Here is a 19,304-nt window from a genome sequence, read left to right as displayed (position 1 = left end):
TTTATTTCATACCCATATCGTACAAACATATTCATTCTAGGGTCACCCCTGGTTCACCTTTTTGGCGATATCTCGAAACGGCGTCCACATATGGAACTAAGGATCACTTCCTTTTAAAATACTCATTAATACCTTTCATTTGATACCCATATGTACAAAAATATTCTAGAGTCAGCCCTGGTTCACCTTTATGGCGATATCTCGAAAAGGCGTCCACCTATAGAACTAAGGCCCACTCCCTTTTAAAATACTCATTAACACCTTTCGTTTGATGCCCATATCGTACAAACACATTCTAGGGCCACCCCTGGTCCACCTTTATGGTGATATCCCGAAATGGCGTCCACGCGTCCACCTATAGAACTATGGCCCACTCCCTTTTAAAATACTCTTTAATACCTTCCATTTGATACTCATGTCATACAAACACATTCCAGGGTTACCCTAGGTTCATTTTCCTACATGGTAAATTTCCCTTATTTTGTCCCCAAAGCTCTGAGCTGAGTATGTAATGTTCGGTTACACCCCAACTTAGCCTTCCTTACTTGTTTAATCTACAAACAGTCACAGGTCCAACCACATACGGATTGATGTATGCACATATACATCTTACCAACTTCTTGCTTCGCGTTTTAGCTTGTGCATAGCGCCACCCCTTATTGTTTAGCGTTTTTTGTTGTTGTGCCAAGGGAAACATAGATTCCATGTTTCTTGACTTTTTTACTGTAAAGAAAATTTGTATTCTTTTAATTCTTCAATGAAAAATATGATAACGAAAAAAGCTCAACCATTTTGGTTTTCAACACAAGAGGTCGCGACGTGCTGCTTTATGACGCGAATAATTAAAGATGGGAAAGGGGTAAATACCCGGTAAATTGGTTATATATGGTAAAAATGGGTAAACACCCAAATATTTTCCCAAAAGAAGGTTAAAAATAATATTTTGGAAAATATGGGAAACAAACACACAAATTCAATCCGAAATGTACCCAATTTGTCCTATATTGGTGGGTAGTTATCCATTACGCTATCGGTTGAATTAGCTTTAATCTGTAATCCAGCGTTTTTTAAAAATATTTAACGAATAATGCATGCCGTTGCAAAAATTTAAGCTTACCCAGTAAACATTTTAAGTCAAAGAAGGGTTGGAAAAATATCTAAACTGGAGCTTTTGCAGTCGGTAGAGCTCATTTGGGAGGCCGAAACCAATGTATTTCCCTTCTTGCAATGGTCGGCCAATATGAGCCTAAATAAGAGTCCGAAATAGGTCTTAAAACGCTTTTAAACAGCTGATATTATAATCTACTGAAACCATATATGTAATACTCCTTTTTTTTTTTTTTGCGGAGAGGCTGAGAAATGCCTAATGCACCATAATTGCTGCCGTCGCAGCAACCGTGTGTCCGTAGACTAAAAAGCAGCCCCGTTCTGGAACCGTCACCCACCCCAGCACCACTTTCGCATTACTTCAGGGTGGCTTTCCATATTTCTCATTTTTTAAGAGTCTACATTTGTCCCTGCGTCCAGGTTCCCGCTATTTGCTCTGAGTGTCAATTTAATCGCCACTGCTTCGCATGCGCATTTCTCTGCGCTCCCTCTCAGCATCCATCAGGCGTGTCATTACTATAAATGCCATTTTGCTCACTGCAGTCCAGCACTCTTTCCTGTTGCACATGCGTGATATTAAATTTCTCGTGGTAGGTTCCTCCCCCAAGACTCCATGCAAGGTGAGTCTTTCTTTGTGGAAATGGGGGCAGTGGAACATGACGTGTTCTGCGTTTTCTAACTCCGTGGTACACATTGGGAAATGAGGATCTTCTTCTATCCTAGGCTTCCATAAATACTCTTTGAAACCGCCATGTCCACTCATTATCTGTGTGAGATGGTGGTTCAGTTCGCCGTGCTTCTGCTCATTCCATTGAGCTACGTTCCAAACTAGTGCGAAAATCCAACACCCTGTACTCGAGGCCTCCCACCGTTCTTGCCGCTTAGCTATTGTTTGTGTCCTTGCTCTTTTCTTGTCTTCTTTAGATGGTCGCTCGACATTAGTGTTATACAGATCGGCCATTTCGCTTGCCAGTAAGTCCACTGGGATTTTCCGGGTTAGAACCAGGATCACGTCGTCGGACACCGTCCGATAAGCACTTGCTATTCTTAAAGAAGCAAGTCGGTACGCTGCTAATATATATTTTTGATGGGTCTGTTTAGATCCATACCACACTGGTGCTGCGTATAGTATTATTGAGCTGATTACTGTGGACAATAGCGTACGTGTAGCTTCGCTCGGACCACCAATGTTAGGCCTTATTCGCATAAGTGATCCATTAACTTTGGTAATTTTCTCCCCCATCGCTCTGAAGTGCTCTTTGAAAGTTAACTTAGAGTCAATGTGCACTCCTAAGTATTTTAAGGAATCGTTTGAGGTGATTTGATGATCCCCTACAGTTAAGACTAACTCGTTTGGAGCTTACTAATACCACTTCCGTTTTTGGCTAGCCAACTCCAGTCCCGTATTGGTCAGCCATTCCTTGTAATACTCCTATATTGCTCCAAATGGCTAGGCACATTCCCAAACATCAGAGTGCCGATATATTGATGTTTAAATGTTTTTGTTTTTGTATTCAATAACCGAATGTACCTAAATTAAAATTTTTTCTTGTCACACTTATGCTTCTACAATCACAAAAATTTTGTAGGCTGTCTGGTTTTGATTTCGAATTCAAAACTCATTGCGAGTATTTTGTATTAGCAATATAGGAATATTACATATATGACTGGAGCTCTCTGGCGCCATTTTTAACTCTAATCAACTCTGATTATCTGAAACCTATATGGCCTATTTATTAGGCATTGTCACCGCTTATTGGGGGCATATATATCTCGACACACCAGGACAGAGCGTGGCAGCTTTTCGGTCACATTAAAAATATTGAGAAGCATCCATGAGAGGAAAAACGTCGATGCTTATACAAAAAAACAATAGAAAGAGTAACAATTATTTACAAATGTCATTCATTTTGTATTAAAATGAAAAATTGTCGTAGCAAAATATCAATATTTGTTCCAAACTCGCTTTGCCGAACATAGATATTTGATAACTGACAATTTTTGCATGATAGGAAGATTAAATTTTCTTTAACACTACTACGCGTTTCGACGCTTTTCCGATTCCTACATTGCCCACATATCTTGGACTCGTTTGGGATTCTTAAATTATGAGCGTCGTGAGCATGTTTGAGAGGTCTTTGTTTGCGTAAATATGTGTACCCTATAAACATTCTTAAAGCGCTTACAGTTCTGGAGTTCAATATGAGTCCGAAATACCTGAAAAATATCAGCCTCAAAAGTGCTATCACCTAAGAGTCTTTTAAGACTCCAATTTGACGAAATTATTAACAAACGAAAAATATTAAAAACAGTAAACTAGGCAGCTCCGGAATAAAAACTCAGAAATTTTTATGCGACAATTCTAAATAACTAATTAACTCAACTAATCCTTATTTCACATCTATCTTATCCTCATGGGAGCTTTATGACAAAAATTTTCTCCCCCATGTTTTCTACTTCGGATATGTGTAAAAAATTCTTCCTAAAAGCCCTGAAGTAGTGTCATTAAAGAACTCAAAATTAGCAGTATATGAGACCAATAAGACTCATATATGATATCGGAAGGAGGCCTGTATAAGACTTATGTTAGAGGCTCATAAATGAGTTCATAACGAGTGCAAACGATCCAAAGTTTGGACTCCTTTCGGACTAATTGTTGCCTCCTAGTGTTTGCTGGGTTGTTTGTTTAAAACTAAAACGAAATTTTTTTAATTTCAAATGAAGTTTAATTTAATTGCTGAATTGTAATTCGAAGCGCAGCGTTGATTCAAATCATTTTTAAATACCCAAAAAAAGATATTTTCCTGGTATTTACCCATAAAAATGGTAAATACCCGGTACCATCCTAACTCTACGAATAATGAAATATACTAGCCCCATTCATAGTTGAAAAGCCGGTCTATAACACTTCAAAAACTTGTTTCAAATTCAATTTAACTTTAAATAAATTACGTAAGTATTTCGTTTTCAACATACTCATAATGGCCTTGTTCATGTGAATATGCCATGAGACTCTCGGTTGCTTGATTTCATATCAGAAACGTTGCCAACTTTCACAGCTCACTCTTTTATCACTCTCTATATATGTATCTACGTATGTACTACGTACGATAGCGCTTGCGTAAATGCAACTTTGATAGCGCCAACAACAAAAGATGCCCTAACCAACTATTTATTTTCCAGCGGAAACGGTGCCAAGTACGGAAACGTGACTGCATACAAAAACGTACATCTGTGAATACATTAAATTACTTGATTTTTTTTCGCGTTGGGAGAACAAAAACCAAAATAAGCTATAGAATGCGTAGCGATATGCACAACTATTTACTATACACATAGCAATGCACTTGATTCCCATTATACGAACTCACAATAATTTGATTAATGACTTGCCTAACATTTCGCGTTATGCACTTGAAGTGCGTCTTCTAATATTTTAAAACACTTCATATGATTAATAATGTGTAAGTAAAAGTGTATGTCCTGAGTAGATGCGAAACACTTCATCGGTTGTCCTTGCAACTTGAATGTCATTTGGTTCCATGTGAATTATATGTACAGTTATTAAATTTTCAAGCAAAGCTTTTGATTTATGTTTGTCATCTTATGAATTAAAACGGATTTGTCTATAGGCGTTCAAAGTACCCAAGCGATCATCTAGCTATATACAAGTTTGGAAAAGTGGGCGGTGCCACGACCACAGCCTGAAAATGGTCGCACGATAGCACGGTGGTAGAAGATGCAGTATTTTCTCTATTATATATGAAAATGAATGTGTGTGTATGTATTTGATATATAAGGGTCCAAAGTACTCAATCGATCTTAACTAAAATTTCACAGTACTTTCAAGTGGTCATCCGGCATTTTGAAAAAGTGAGCAGTCCCCTATTGGCAAATATTTAAATTCGTTCTATCCTCTTATTATCTAAATCAGGGACTGGATTCACTAACTATGAGACTTAAAGTATTAAACTGGAAATTGTGCAAACTTTAAAATTCTGATTCTGCAAAGCAAAAGTGTGAACAAGAAAGTTTACATGGCAGCCAGTATACACTATTGCGTCATTCAAAACTCATATGAATTGCTGCAGAATGACTGTTTTGTTTTCACTGCGTTTGATAAATATTTTCTCACAGACATATGACTTTTACATTCAGCGCTCATTCAGCAAAACGGTGCGCACAATACCTTACAGAATCGCATGAAAATTCATAGTGTGGATTTTGTGTGTAAATGAGTTTTCAAATATTTTTCAATTTCACAGTTAGTGAGGTATGTAATTTGCTATATAAATTCAAAATCTCAAATAAAATTAAATGGTATAGGTGGGTGAGTAGAAATGAAATTCCAAAGTAGGAGCAAGAGTAGAAGTGGGGACAGGAATGAGTGGGAGTGAAACAAACATTTCAAACTCGACATATTTGCAGTGGTATGTATTTTCCGTATATGAGGTAATTAAGGTGGTCGAGGTAGAAGGACTGAAAGTGGGAGTGAGTGTGGAAATGAAAATGGGAATGAATGTTTGAGTAGAAGTGAAACATAAATTTAAATTCGCTATATATATGTAATTATCTTAAGGGGTTATACTATATTTGATATATAAATTTTATATATGTAGGATAATAGTTAAGGCGGCGACTGTAGTTGATAGGACAACGACATCTGTTTGTTAACCTCAGATAACAATAACTGGCAACGCCTACATGCGTCCCATTAATTACAACACTGATCAGTCACATGCTTTCGCGTCGCTGCGAAGGTAACCGAAATATTCAAACGTTTTCAGTTGCAATTAGATCCGCGTCACGACAAGTAAAACGCCTCCAATACCGCGCCGGTAGTTCGAAAAGTGAACTTAATTACTTAAATTAAAACTTATTTCTAATCAACCTAACTTAACTTTATCTTAATTCTAACTTAATCTAAATATAATATAATAAAATATTTGTGTTTAAACAACAAGTCTCAAACATTATTTGGAATACAAGGGGGTGTAAAAAGGTAAGAATCCCCACATATATATGAGATTATTCAGGTGGAAGAGGAAGTGGGCTTGGGAGTGGAAGCGCGAGTCGTACGGTGAATGAGAATGCGAATGAGAGAAATATTTATATAAGCTATTTCTCTGTAACTAATTGAAGGGGGGTATGCTATATTTGGTATATATGGAGTAATTTAGGTGGGAGAGGTAGAGGCCGTGGAGGTGGGAATAGAAGTGAGAGTATAAATGAAACAAAAACTCTATTATGAATGCCTCTGCAGTTTTTTTGAAGGTGGCATGCAATATTTGGTTTATGGAGTCCATATATGAAATTATTTATAATTAAGAGTGTGGAAGAGGGAGTAAAAGAGGGAACGGGAATGAGGAGGGAGAAGGAATGAGAGGAGCAGTAGGAGTGATAGCGGGAGTGAAATTGGTAATGGGTTTGGGGGTGAGAGGGAGAATAACAATGATAAGAAAGTGAAGGGGCACGCTACAGGGCGGGGTGTTATCACCTCTGCTGTGGATATTAGTCATCAACCAACTTCTCAGGCGGTTCGATGAGTGACCTATCAAATTTACGGCTTTTGTAGATGACTTTGCAATTATCACAAGTAGAAAGTGCCTTCGAACGATTAGCTCTTTGATGGATCAGGCGCTTCGGGATATACATATATACTCCACTATAGAGTCCTTGCTTGATGGACAGACACACAAAGAGAACCTAACTCAAAAAATTAAAAGGGGTATGCAGTGCTCTACATTACAAGAGCCCTGATAACCCCCTCTATGGCTACACTGTATGCCATCCTGCACATTCTACCTGTCGGCCTGGTGGCAAAGAACATAGCGTTAACAACTGCAATGGGGCTCAGCACCTCGGGGAAGCTTGCGTGCGGACCATACGGCTATAGTAGTAGACCGTCATTAATTACAGGGCGAACGTGCTATCTGATTCCGTATTTGAGCTTCGAAGGAGCTCTTAAAGCCTTAATAGAGGTGGGTGGTTGGCGCAAGGGTGCTCAAATGGCAGAAGAGGCGATACACGTCTACAACGATGGCTCCGAACTAGCGGAAGGTGAAGGGTCTGCGGTATACTGCGCTAATCCGGAAATAAACAGATCCCGCAAGCTGACAGATCAATGTAGCGTTAAGTAGTAGTTGTAACCAAAGCAGTAGAAACCCTGGAAAAAATAGCTTAAACTGCAGCCGCGTTAACTTTTATATTGAATGCCGGGCAGCATTTAAGACAATAATCTTGCAAAGCACAGAACTATAAAGTGTGTGAGAGTGTATGCGATCCTTGGAAAGAATAGAGAGATAGAGAGAGAGAGAAGCATGCATCTATATTGGGTCGCAGGGCATAATAGAATAGATGTAAATGAAAAAGCGGATGAACCAGCTAAAAAGAGCGCATCATTTAAAGCTTGCTCCGCAGACGTACCAATTAGATTGGTCGAGATTAAGGGAAGGAGAGAGGTGCACTAGATCGATGAAGCGGGAAAGGCGTGAGCCCAAGTATGGGGCTGCAAAGTGTTAAAAATCATGTGTAGGTCTTACAAACTTAGTCCAACAAAGTTACTGCTATCATTAAAAATAAAGGACTCTATACTCATGACGATTATTCTGACTGGACACTGCCTTCTGGCGTCACAAGCATTTAAATTGAGGTTGATCAGACATAGCAGATGTAGAAAGTACGAGTTCTAGTAGGAAATGATTGAGCACATTTTGGGGCCTTGCCTAGAGCTTGCCAGGCGAAGACACTAGCTATTAAGAGTGATACGGCTGTTCAGATCCAAAAGCTTCTAGTGCGGAGTTTTTCTTATAAAATAAGTCCTTGTTCTTGATACGGTTGTTCAGTGTGGTCGTTAAAAAACTGTTAGTGAAACTACTGATTCATTTAGTCTATTTGAGGTCCTCGTGGCCGGCAATTTATCCTAACCCAACCCAACCGCTCCAAAAATTCTCTCTAGATCCGCCCCTGTATAAGTGGTTTGAATTAGCAAAATAATTTTGCGACTCTGTGGATGCGTTTGCATGCCTACCACATGTTCACTTATTTGTCTGAGAGACAGAGCTCCCTTAAGTACTAATTTGGCTGTAATGTCTCGATTTGTGATAATTCAGCAGCAAATGACTGTTATTGAACCCTACTGTAGAACGTACCCATAATGAGATAGGCAGTATGAGAGCCATCAACATGGATGACTGATACTATAGGAAATTGATTTTAAAGTACTTTTCTATGCAAAAAGGAGCAAGACACAATAAAACAGCACCGTATTTCAGATTTTAGGACGTCCTTGAATATTTCTTTTTCAGACAAATAACAAGGCTAGCTCTAGATCTGAAAATAAATTTTGCTTCACATATTGTCATTTAACTGTAATTACTTATAATTTTATTGGACAACGGTACATCGTATTCAATTTATGTATATCACTTTTACTCATACGCCGACGCTGGCCCCATAATACCGAGAGCTTCCTGCTTAAGTGGAATTATAGTCATATTACCATTTACTGAAAAAGCGGTGGCCTTATAATGCAAAACACTACCATAATCATATTCTTCATCAAAGTCATCAACGGAATTCTCGTCATATTTTTTGAAATAAATTTCTTTACCGGGACGAATATTTTCAGTTGCAATGCGAACATAATCGTCACGGTTTGCTGCATTTTGCATATGACGAAATCCGAGTGTATGCAAAAGTTCATGTACGATTACGCCCAGGCGGAAGCAACCCGAATCCAAAGGATAAACCCGCAGGTTATATTTTTGAACTCTATTTAACCAACCAACATTCGAATAACATCCATTACTGAGGCCTGTAATATTGACGTAGTAATGCTGATCTTCTGAAGCTTCTTGAAAGCGAATGCATGAAACTTCCTCCAAAATTTGCATGCCACGTAAAATATGATTGCGATGAGATTCATCTATGTTTATATTTTAGTAAATTTGTAAGCTAATAAGGATAATGAAAACTTTAAAGTAAGCAAAACTTCTCACCGAAAAAGTTATTGTTGATTTTATAGTAAACAATATTATTGGGCCAACGTCTGGTCTCCTGTTTAACGCCATTACGGTCTTGTTCATCTAGCGCCATATCACCCTCGAAGTAACCGGCAGTCAATTCAGGATCACCTTTGCTAAAATTTGTGCTTAGAGGTGATGCGAGACTAGACACAAATACTGAAAGTAGTATAGAAGTATATGGGACTCCCATTTTTTCTTTGCGGAATTCTGTGTAACTTAAAAATATTTATTTTGAGCTCTAAACACGCGCTAAGTGAACCGCGAGGCCCAAGCTGAACGTGCTTTTGCGAGTTGTGTTCTATGAAATTAGCGATATCGTTAAAGTTTGTTGTTAATCAATAAACTTATCAATAATAAATAATAACTCGCAGTAGCTTTAATGGAAAAAATTATCTTTGACCTACAATTATTTAGGCAGTAAATTTTTATAAATTTAGAACAGACGTTTTATTGATCACATACGTTTAATTTTTGATTTTTGAGGGTACTCCGAACAATGTGAATTCCCTGCAAAAGGGTAGATTTTCGCCAGTTTTCGAGTTGCTTTCATTATTAGTTTTCAATCTATATCTATGTCTTATATATAAAAAGAAAGGCTAAGTTGTGTGCTAGTTGGTAGCCGGTGTTGGTAGATATACGCCGGTCGATTTTGTTCAAACGTCCACATAAGTTGCGTATATCTATTTTCTATAGTTACCTTAGTGACTTTATTAATCGTTGCGTTCCGGTTCATTTTGTTAAGGCTAAGAGTAGTAAACCACCTTGGTTCTCGAGGCAACTTGCTAACCTGAACAATATTAAATCGAGGCTCTATAAGCGTTTTAAAAGATCTGGTTCTTCTGAAGATTTTTCTAAATATTTAGTTGCCCGTTCCAATTTCCAACGCCTGAATCAAAACTGCTACAAGTCGCATTTAACAAGATGCAAAATTGAGTTTTTTAAAAATCCTAAAAAATTTTACGGGTTTGTTAATTCAAAGCGCAGATCTTCGGGATTTCCATCATCTTTGTCTTTGGGTGGCGAGAATGCTAGCCTTGACCATGATATTGCCGACTTATTCGCAGACTTTTTCAAATCGACCTATTCTTCAACCTGTACCCAAACCGGTAGTTATCCGTTCGAGATAGTTAGTTCTAACTGTATTCTCAATCCAGTCATTGATAGTGCCACTGTGCTTCAGAGTTTTTTAGCTCTGAAACCGATTTTTTCTCCAGGGCCCGATGGTATTCCTGGCTGTATGCTTAAGTTCTGTGCTGTGAACTTAACAGAACCGATCGTAAAATTGTTCAATTTATCTTTGCAATCAGCGTCATTTCCATCAATTTGGAAACAGTCGTTTATCATACCTCTGCACAAGAAGGGTAGTAGATCTAATATTGAGAATTATAGGGGAATTGCTAAGCTTTCAGCTATTCCTAAAACCTTTGAACAAATAATTACCTGTCAGCTTCAACATTCGTGTACTTCCATATTATCACCCTTTCAGCATGGGTTTGTGAGATGTAGGTCAACCACCACAAACCTACTTGAGTTTACCTCTTTAGTTCGGGATGGTTTTTTGGCTTGCAAGCAAACTGATGTGATTTATACGGATTTTAGTAAAGCTTTTGATTCAGTGAATCACGAACTTCTGATTCTGAAGCTTGATTTACTGGGCTTTCCGAAGAGTCTGACTTCATGGCTCTCAAGCTATCTTTCTAATAGAACCCAAAAGGTGCTTTATAAAAATATTATTTCAAAATCAATTCATGTTACCTCTGGTGTACCTCAGGGCAGTCATTTAGGCCCATTGCTTTTTACTCTTTTTATAAATGATCTGCCACAGATTTTGAATCATTCACGAGCTCTAATGTATGCCGATGATGTAAAAATTTGCTATACATGCTTGCCTTCGGAGTTAACTCGCTCAAATCTACTTCAGGTTGATTTGGACGCATTTCAACGCTGGTGTACAATTAATGCATTAGTTCTAAACTGTTCCAAATGTAAGTTCATGACATTTCATCGCGTGAAGCCTGTCCTGTCGTCTTATGCACTTTATGGCACTCTTATGGAGCGTATATCTTCGATTAACGATTTAGGGGTTCTGTTTGACTCGAAACTGAGCTTCAACTCACATATTTCTGCTATTACTAATAAAGCAATGGGTACCCTTGGTTTTGTGAAACGCTGGGCTAAGGAGTTCAAGGATCCGTATCTGACCAAAGTCCTCTACACTTCGCTGGTCCGCCCAATACTTGAGTATTGCTCGTGTGTTTGGTGTCCATTATATATTACTCATATAAAGCGTATTGAGTCTGTGCAGAAACAATTTTTAATTTTTGCTCTACGGGCCTTTAACTGGGACTCAAATCTTCATCTTCCGTCTTATAGAAGTAGACTTCTTCTCATTAATTTGCCAACTCTGGAAAATCGTAGAATATTACTCGGGGTAATGTTCCTGCATAAGCTAATTCTAGGTGAGGTTGACTCCTCTGAGCTGCTAAGTCGATTGAGCTTTGCAGTTCCTGCTAGGACGTCCAGACACTACGTGCCCTTCCATTTACCCCTGTGTCGTAGAAATTTTGACAAAAATGATCCTATACGTGTTTGGTGCTCGTACTATAACGACTTGTATAATTGCATTAGTATCGAATGTTCGTTTGTTGCCTTACGCAATGGTATACTTTTCAGTCTCAACTGATATCTTACAGTTTATTTGTTTAATTTGTAATGATAGTTTAATTTTAGTTCTTGTTCAATGTTAAAATAAATTGTAAATTTTTAATTTATTCCATTTTTAATTCTATACTTGTATATATTTTTACGCTATCTTTTTTTTTATGTTACTTTCCTTTGTATTTTGTTAGTCGACCACTCTTGTTAGTTGACTTTAAATAATTAAATAAATAAATAAATAAAAAAAAAAAAAATATCTCACGTGGTGATTTGCACATAGGCTTGGTTGCGATCGACGCACAGGGTCTTGAGATATAGACCCAAACCTGAACCCGGGTACCCCTAGAATGTGTTTACAGAATATGGATATCAAATGAAAGCTGTTGATGGGTTCTTTAGTACAGGCTAGTTTTCATACCTATTGGTGCCTGGGGTCTCGAGATATAGGCCAAAACGTGGACTCGGATACTCCTAGAATGTGTGCGTAATATGGATATCAAATGAAAGCTTTTGCATCAACATGGCAAAACTTATAAATATGCATGCGTAGCCGAAATACATGAATTAATAATACCCTCATACCTATTTACATATGAAATATTCGATTTGCCCGAAATTTGGTATCTACATTTGTCTATATTAGTATTTAAGATCTTTTTTTCGGGAAGTAGATTAGAGGCGGACTGGGACTGGGATTATGACTAGGACTGAGACTGAGAATGGGAGTGGGACTGGGACTAGGACTCGGAATGTGACTGGAACAAAATATATACCACCCTCTGGGACTGGCAATAAGGGATGAAGAATGAAAAGAACTTGATAGAAGAGAAAAGAGAGATGGAGACTGAGAAAGAGATAGAATGAGACGAAGATTGAAATAGATTAAGCGAAAATGTAGACCAGGGTAACCCTAAAATGTGGGGTATCGACGAGGTTTTTAACCGTATAAGGTATAACCAAAAAATACCACTCAAACGCATAACGGCAGTACCCGTGTGTCCACTTACAAGTTTCTACCGTTACAAGTGCACAGTAACAAAGTTCATAAGTAAAAATTATTACAGATTGTGTGCTCATTACTGAGTTACTTACTGCGACAAGCTCGAGAAAACCGGTAACTGGATCCTGCTATCCTGAAACACCCAAATGAAGAAGAAACACGCGAAAAGCATACAGCATCTGCAAAAAACCAATGTGCCTGGTACATTCGGTGACAAATTGTATCTGCACCGCTTGCGAGCAGAAAAGTTATTAGTATATGTCTACAAAATACAATAGATTTTGTTTAAAGATTCATGTTTTCTAATATATTTTTATAATCCGCAATAAAAATTTCCTATTAAAACAAATAAATTGTTAAATATTTGAAGGGTGCGCGGGTACTTGTTATGTGTTCGCGTAGGTGTCGACTTTGGGAACTTATATCTGGGGAACCCCTCAACTGAAACCTGCGAGCATGGACTTAAACGATACAGAAATGCTGTGGCTTCCTAGATGACAAGGTTCAACACTCTAGTAACAGTGGCTTTCTCACTGAAGTAGTTTAAAGTCGCAACTGGACACACGGGTACCCGGCTATGCATTCTAGGGTTAATGCAGAGTTGATTTCATTTCAATATCCACCTTAATTTGCGAGACATCGACTAAAAAAAAAAATGTGGACCAGGATAACTCTATAATGTGTTCATACGATATGGATATCATACGATAAGTATTGACGAGGATATTAATGCAAGATAGTTTTAATTTTGTTACCTTATTTGGTTTGGGAGATATCGAAAATGTGGATCAGGGTAACCTCAAAAGTTTATATACATATATTATGGGTATCAAAGAAAAGGTATTGACGGTTACATCTAATCAACACCGTTTTTATTTGAATATTTCTTATTTTTGGAGATGTTAACCAAATATGAGGGTGAGGGTGGAGTAGAATGAGAATGGGAGTTAGGGGAAGAAGCAGAGGGGAGAGGAATCAAAAGCGTCGGGAAAGTAGATGATACTGTTTGAACATGCCAAATTGTGATCAAACAAAATATATATCTTGCATTCAGTTCTATGCTCACCGGTTTATGATCAGAGATAACTGCTTAAATCACTTTCATTATTTTAAAAACTTATTGAATCAATACTCCATGATGGCAAAGATGATTTCCGAAGGATTGAATTTCATACGCTGATTTCGCCAAAAACTACGTACTGAAGAATATATACACTTACGTGATGTTTTCAATGAAGATTCCAATATTAATGTTTCTACTATTGGCCAAAAAGTTATACTTCCATCGTCATTACGGGAGCGTTATATGCAGGAAAAAACACAAGACGCAATGACATATGTACATGACATATTCGCATGTAATCCTGAATGGACAGAAATAACTCAAGAGCTTTTTGATTCACAAAAGTCATATGATCGACATGATATTGTGGCTAGAGTTTTGCATTTAAAAATGAGAAAGCTAATGTTTATTTTAACCAAAAAATGCATATTTGGAAAAGTTAGGTGCCACATGGTCTCAGTAGAATGCAAAAAACGTTGGTTACCGCATTGTCATATATTGCTGTGGCTGCAGACGAAAATTCAACCATACGAAATAGATAGAATTATTTGCGCTGAAGTACCCAGCCAACGCGATGACTCACTCCTCTACGAAATTGTGTGCAAAAATATGATACATGGACCATGTGGACAACATAATATATTTTCTCCATGGCATGGTAAGTGTGTGAAGAGATTTCCCCGCAATTATATCGCTGAGACGCAGTCTGACGAAGATGGCTACCCAACATACCGTAGACGGTGTCCTGTAAACGGAGGAAATATTGCCGACCTTGATGTACGTGGAACTATGACCAGGATAGACAATAGATGGGTTGTTCCTTATTGCCCTGTACTTCCGCGATGTTTTTCGGAACATATTAACTTTGAATACTGTCATTCCGTTAAAGCTATTAAATACATTTGCAAATATGTTAATAAGGGCTCAGATCAATCTATATTTTCTTTTCAAAATACTTCGGTTGAGATTCAAAAATATCTTAACGGTCGGTATATAAGCACTTCAGAGTCTTTCTGGCGTTTTTTTTTGATTTTCCCATCCATGAGCGATATCCAACTGTTGTACACTTGGCAGTACATTTAGAGAAAGGACAACGAGTGTACTTCTCGGAAGATAATGTACACCGAGTTCTGGAAAAACCACGTAAAACTATGTTGGTTGCATTTTTTGAACTATGCGCTACCGATTCTTTTGCAAAAACACTTATTTATCATGAAGTGCCGTCTTATTATACGTGGAGCAATAATAAATTTTCCAGAAGGAAGCGCGGAACATCTATTGAAAGTAACCCAGGGACTAAAAAGGATTCGGCGCTTGGTAGAGTTTACAATGTACACCCCAACCAAGCGGAATGTTTTCATATACCTTTATTGCTTCACAGTTTTCGAGGTCCTACCTCTTTTGAAAGCTTGAGGACTGTAAATGGTGTAGTTTTCCCAACTTTTCAAGCCGCTTGCAGAGAACTATAACTTTTGGAAAACGACGACGGAAAAATGCCGTAGCTGAGGCAGCTCTTTTGCATTCGCCGCCAAGGCTAAGAGAATTATTTTCCATTTTAATAGTTTTTTGTCAGCCGTCAAATGCTGAGTTATTATGGAACACGTTCAAGGATGACTTCTGGGAAGACTTCCTTTTCAATGAACGCAGAAGGCGTAACGATCCCGATATACAAACTTCTGAAGATTTAATAAATCTAGGTTTGAAAAAATTTTACGACTATTATGATAATGATTGAATAAGTAGTTAACATTTCTTTTAAGGTTTCATTGATATCGAGGACACTGCACTGAAATCCAGAGAAGAATCAATCTTGCCAATAAATGCTACTTTGGACTAAGTAGGCAATTGAAAAGTAAAGTCATCTCTCGGCGAACGAAAATCATACTCTACAAGTCAGTTATCATACCCGTCCTGCTATATGGGGCAGAAATATGGACCATGACAACAGCAGATGAAGCGGCTGTGGGAGTGTTCGAGAGAAAAGTTCTTCGAAAGATTTATGGACCTCTACGCGTTGGCGATGGCGATTACCGAAGAAGATTTAATGATGAGCTGTACGAGCTATACGCAGACATCAACATAGTCCAGCGAATTAAAACGCAGCGACTGCGCTGGCTAGGCCATGTTGTGCGAATGAAAAATGATGCTCCGGCCAAGAAAGTGTTTCTATCGGAACCAGCCAATGGAAGCAGAGGTAGAGGGCGGCCCCCAATCCGTTGGAAGGAACAGGTGGAAAACGATTTAAACTTCCTTGGTGTGACCAATTGGCGGCGGTTGGCGGAGCGAAGGAGCGACTGGCGCGCCTTGTTGGACGGCCATAACCATTTAGACGGTTAAGCGGCAATTTAAGTAAGTAAGTAAGATATCGAGGACAAAGTAATTGGCCTTTGCGAAAAAGGTTTATCCAGTTTTGGGTTGCCTTCCCACATCGTGATATTCAATGACCGGATTGCTCTTTTGAGACAATCCTGAGGCGCCCATGTGACTTGAATTATTTAAATGACTACCTTTAAGCTAATATATCGAAAATGGTTTCGGATCAGCAGCTGACATATGATAGTGTCGTTGACAGCATTGAAAACAAAAGAGACCAAGCATTTTTCTTAGATCCTCCTGGTGGTTGTGGAAAATCTTTTTACTTAATCTTCTTCTCGCATATGCCAGATGTAAAGGTCACGCGGCGCTGGCTGTAGCATCATCGGTAATTGCAGCGGCTCTTTTATCTGGTGGTCGAACAGCCCACTACACTTTTAAATTGCCCTTAAACGTGTCCCACCAAAGAGAAAAGGTTTGTTCCATTCGAAAGAACGGGTCACTGGCTAAAATAATAAAAGACGCAATTCTTATAGTGTGTGATGAGTGTACAATGACTAACCGAGCACATATTGAAGCAGTAGATCGTACATTAAAAGACCTAGGATCAAACGATAAACCCTTTGGTGATATAACAATCCTTTTTGCAGGGGATTTTCGTCAGACTTTGTCAAGCAGTAGCGAAAGGAACTCGAGCTGATATTGTTAAATCGTGCTTCAAATCGTCCTTATTATGGATTCACCTCAAAAAATTGTGTCTGCGAACAAACATTAGAGCGCATCTTAACGGAAGTATAAGTACATTTCCCCAAGATTTATTAGATATTGGAGATGGTAAAATTTTCACTGAGAACGGCTACTTTATTGTAAATTCAAAGCTTGGGAATGTGGTACATAACGTGAGCGAATTAATATCAGAAGTTTACCCAAATATTGAAGAGCTATCCAGCAAGCCATATACTTGGCTATGCAAACGGGCTATCATTTCACCAAGGAATAAGACTGTAGATGAAATAAATAACATAATTCTAGATAGAGTTCCTGGTGAAGTTAAAGAGTATATATCAAATGACACTGTTCTTAATAATGAAGATGCCGTACACTATCCAACTGAATTTTCAAATTCGCTTAATCCCTCTGGAAATACCGCCCAATAATTTGAAGTTAAAAAACGATATTCCAATTATTTTGCTGCGTAACCTTAAGCCACCAACTCTATGCAATGGAACGAGATTACAAATAAAACGAATGCATAACAATATCCTCGAGGCAATGATCCTCACGGCTCCTGCGGCCAGACTTGTTATAAAACGGCGAAAATTGCTTGATGATTATAACTTGTATTGGATAACGGTAGTATACCAACCAATACTTATATTAAGTAATAATAATACTAAAATCTAGAAAATAATTAGGTAGGTCCTAGGAACGCGGCTTTGATTAGACAAATTCGTGGGCCGCGTCAAATTTCTATTGATAGCCAACCGCTTATATCTTTACAAATGATGAACCTTAATCAGGTTATGATACGCTCCACGTTTTTAGAAATTGCGTGCGAACAACGCTTTTATCTATTTGTCTGATTAATGAGGGGTGTGATGACTATTGCCTAGGACCCACCTAAAAAACAGCTTATATAAGTTTAAGATTGAATTGTTTTCTATTTTTAACTAGTCTGTAAGAAAGAATGTACTTTTATACTGAACTAAATAAATAAAATAATTATTTTCTAGCTTTTAATATTATTATTACTTAATGTAAGTATTTGTTTTCAATAAAACCGCTAACTCATTATTACAAGGCAGTGGCATAGTGAGGTTTTCTTGCGCCCGGGGCCAAATATGTTTTGACGCCGGCAGCTTCATGGCTCTGCGAATGCAGATTGGTATCAACAAAAGAAAAATATGCTGCAAAATAAACATTTATATCCCTTGTCTCTTCAAATTTTTCACATCACAGAACTTGACACTGATTTCATGTACATACGACCATATTGTTCACGACGGGGACCTTGCACATAACACAACTGGAAAGCCACTTCGATGGCAGAACGATACTTGTATGGAACACCAAAAACTTTTGGTTGTGACGTTCGAACACAGTCTCTGCTTCAATACAAATGCATCCGAAATTGCCTACAACGCACAAAGATGCATACAAATCCTCAAATCGCTGCAACGGAGAAAGTTGCAGGGCTGCCAAATTTCCCACATAGAACTGCCACGGAATATCTTCTTAAGACGTCTGAGCACCGAGACATTCCAAAAGACAATGAATTGATGTAGTTGCGCCTCCAAGGTAGATAAGAAGACATCTGCATAAGCCCTATGACGAGATCTGATGTAGAATGATCCAGAGAAACACGAACGCATAGTCTGTGATTTCCTTCAAACTCAGGCTCCCGGCTATGCAGACATCGAAACCGAAGAAGAATGCACACTTCCGAAGGATATGCGCGTTACTCTGCCCCAACTTCGATCTCTATGTAAGGCCCCAGCCTGGTGTATAGCAGAAATCATGTCTTTGTCTGTAATGTGGACAAAAATCTGTAATAGCAAATTTTTTTTGCTAAAATCATATTGAAACTGCTCGATTCCTTGGACCTCCGTTAGAGGAATTTATTTTAAGTTTCTTGAGTGTTCTAGCCCATTAACCCAGGCGAGGGATTTGTACAACAAAAATAAGAACCATACATGGACGGAAGGGCAAAAGACTACGTCGCCTAGTTCTGTCCATGGTAAACAGGAAAATGTATGTGTGCGCTGCTCTCTGCATGTCATCAAAACAAAATCGGGAATTCAACTTCCACAAATTAATATTCCCCAGTTGGACTAGGTGAATCGACCAGCTGCGAAGACCTGCAACATCTCTAATGATGGAAGTACGCTGAATGCTGTTATGAGAAAATTATAACCATGCATGGTTAAATCGTACAAATTTACGAAAAAAAACTATAAAACCGAAATAAAAAAATGCATACCAAATTTTCGATCTATTTTATTTTTTATCGGGCATTTGTAAAGTCAAATATACTAAAACTTTTCTTTGTATCCTTTGGTTTGGCATTTCCACAAAGATTTTGAGAGAGATTTTAAAATTTTTTTAAAAATCTAAAAATCATTACAGCCGCCGAGAA

General features: G+C 38.2%; 1 pseudogene; it reads right to left on the bottom strand.

Annotated features, from left to right (window-relative positions):
* Nucleotides 1-8,467: 8,467 nt before the first annotated feature.
* On the bottom strand, nucleotides 8,468-9,440 carry LOC137242594 (seminal metalloprotease 1-like; annotated as a pseudogene).
* Between the last annotated feature and the right edge of the window lie 9,864 nt (nucleotides 9,441-19,304).

The sequence above is a fragment of the Eurosta solidaginis genome, chromosome 2 (assembly GCF_040869045.1).
Source record: "Eurosta solidaginis isolate ZX-2024a chromosome 2, ASM4086904v1, whole genome shotgun sequence".
Taxonomy (NCBI): domain Eukaryota; kingdom Metazoa; phylum Arthropoda; class Insecta; order Diptera; family Tephritidae; genus Eurosta; species Eurosta solidaginis.
The sequence above is the reverse complement of the archived record's forward strand: the minus strand, read 5'-3'. Positions and strand labels throughout refer to the sequence as shown.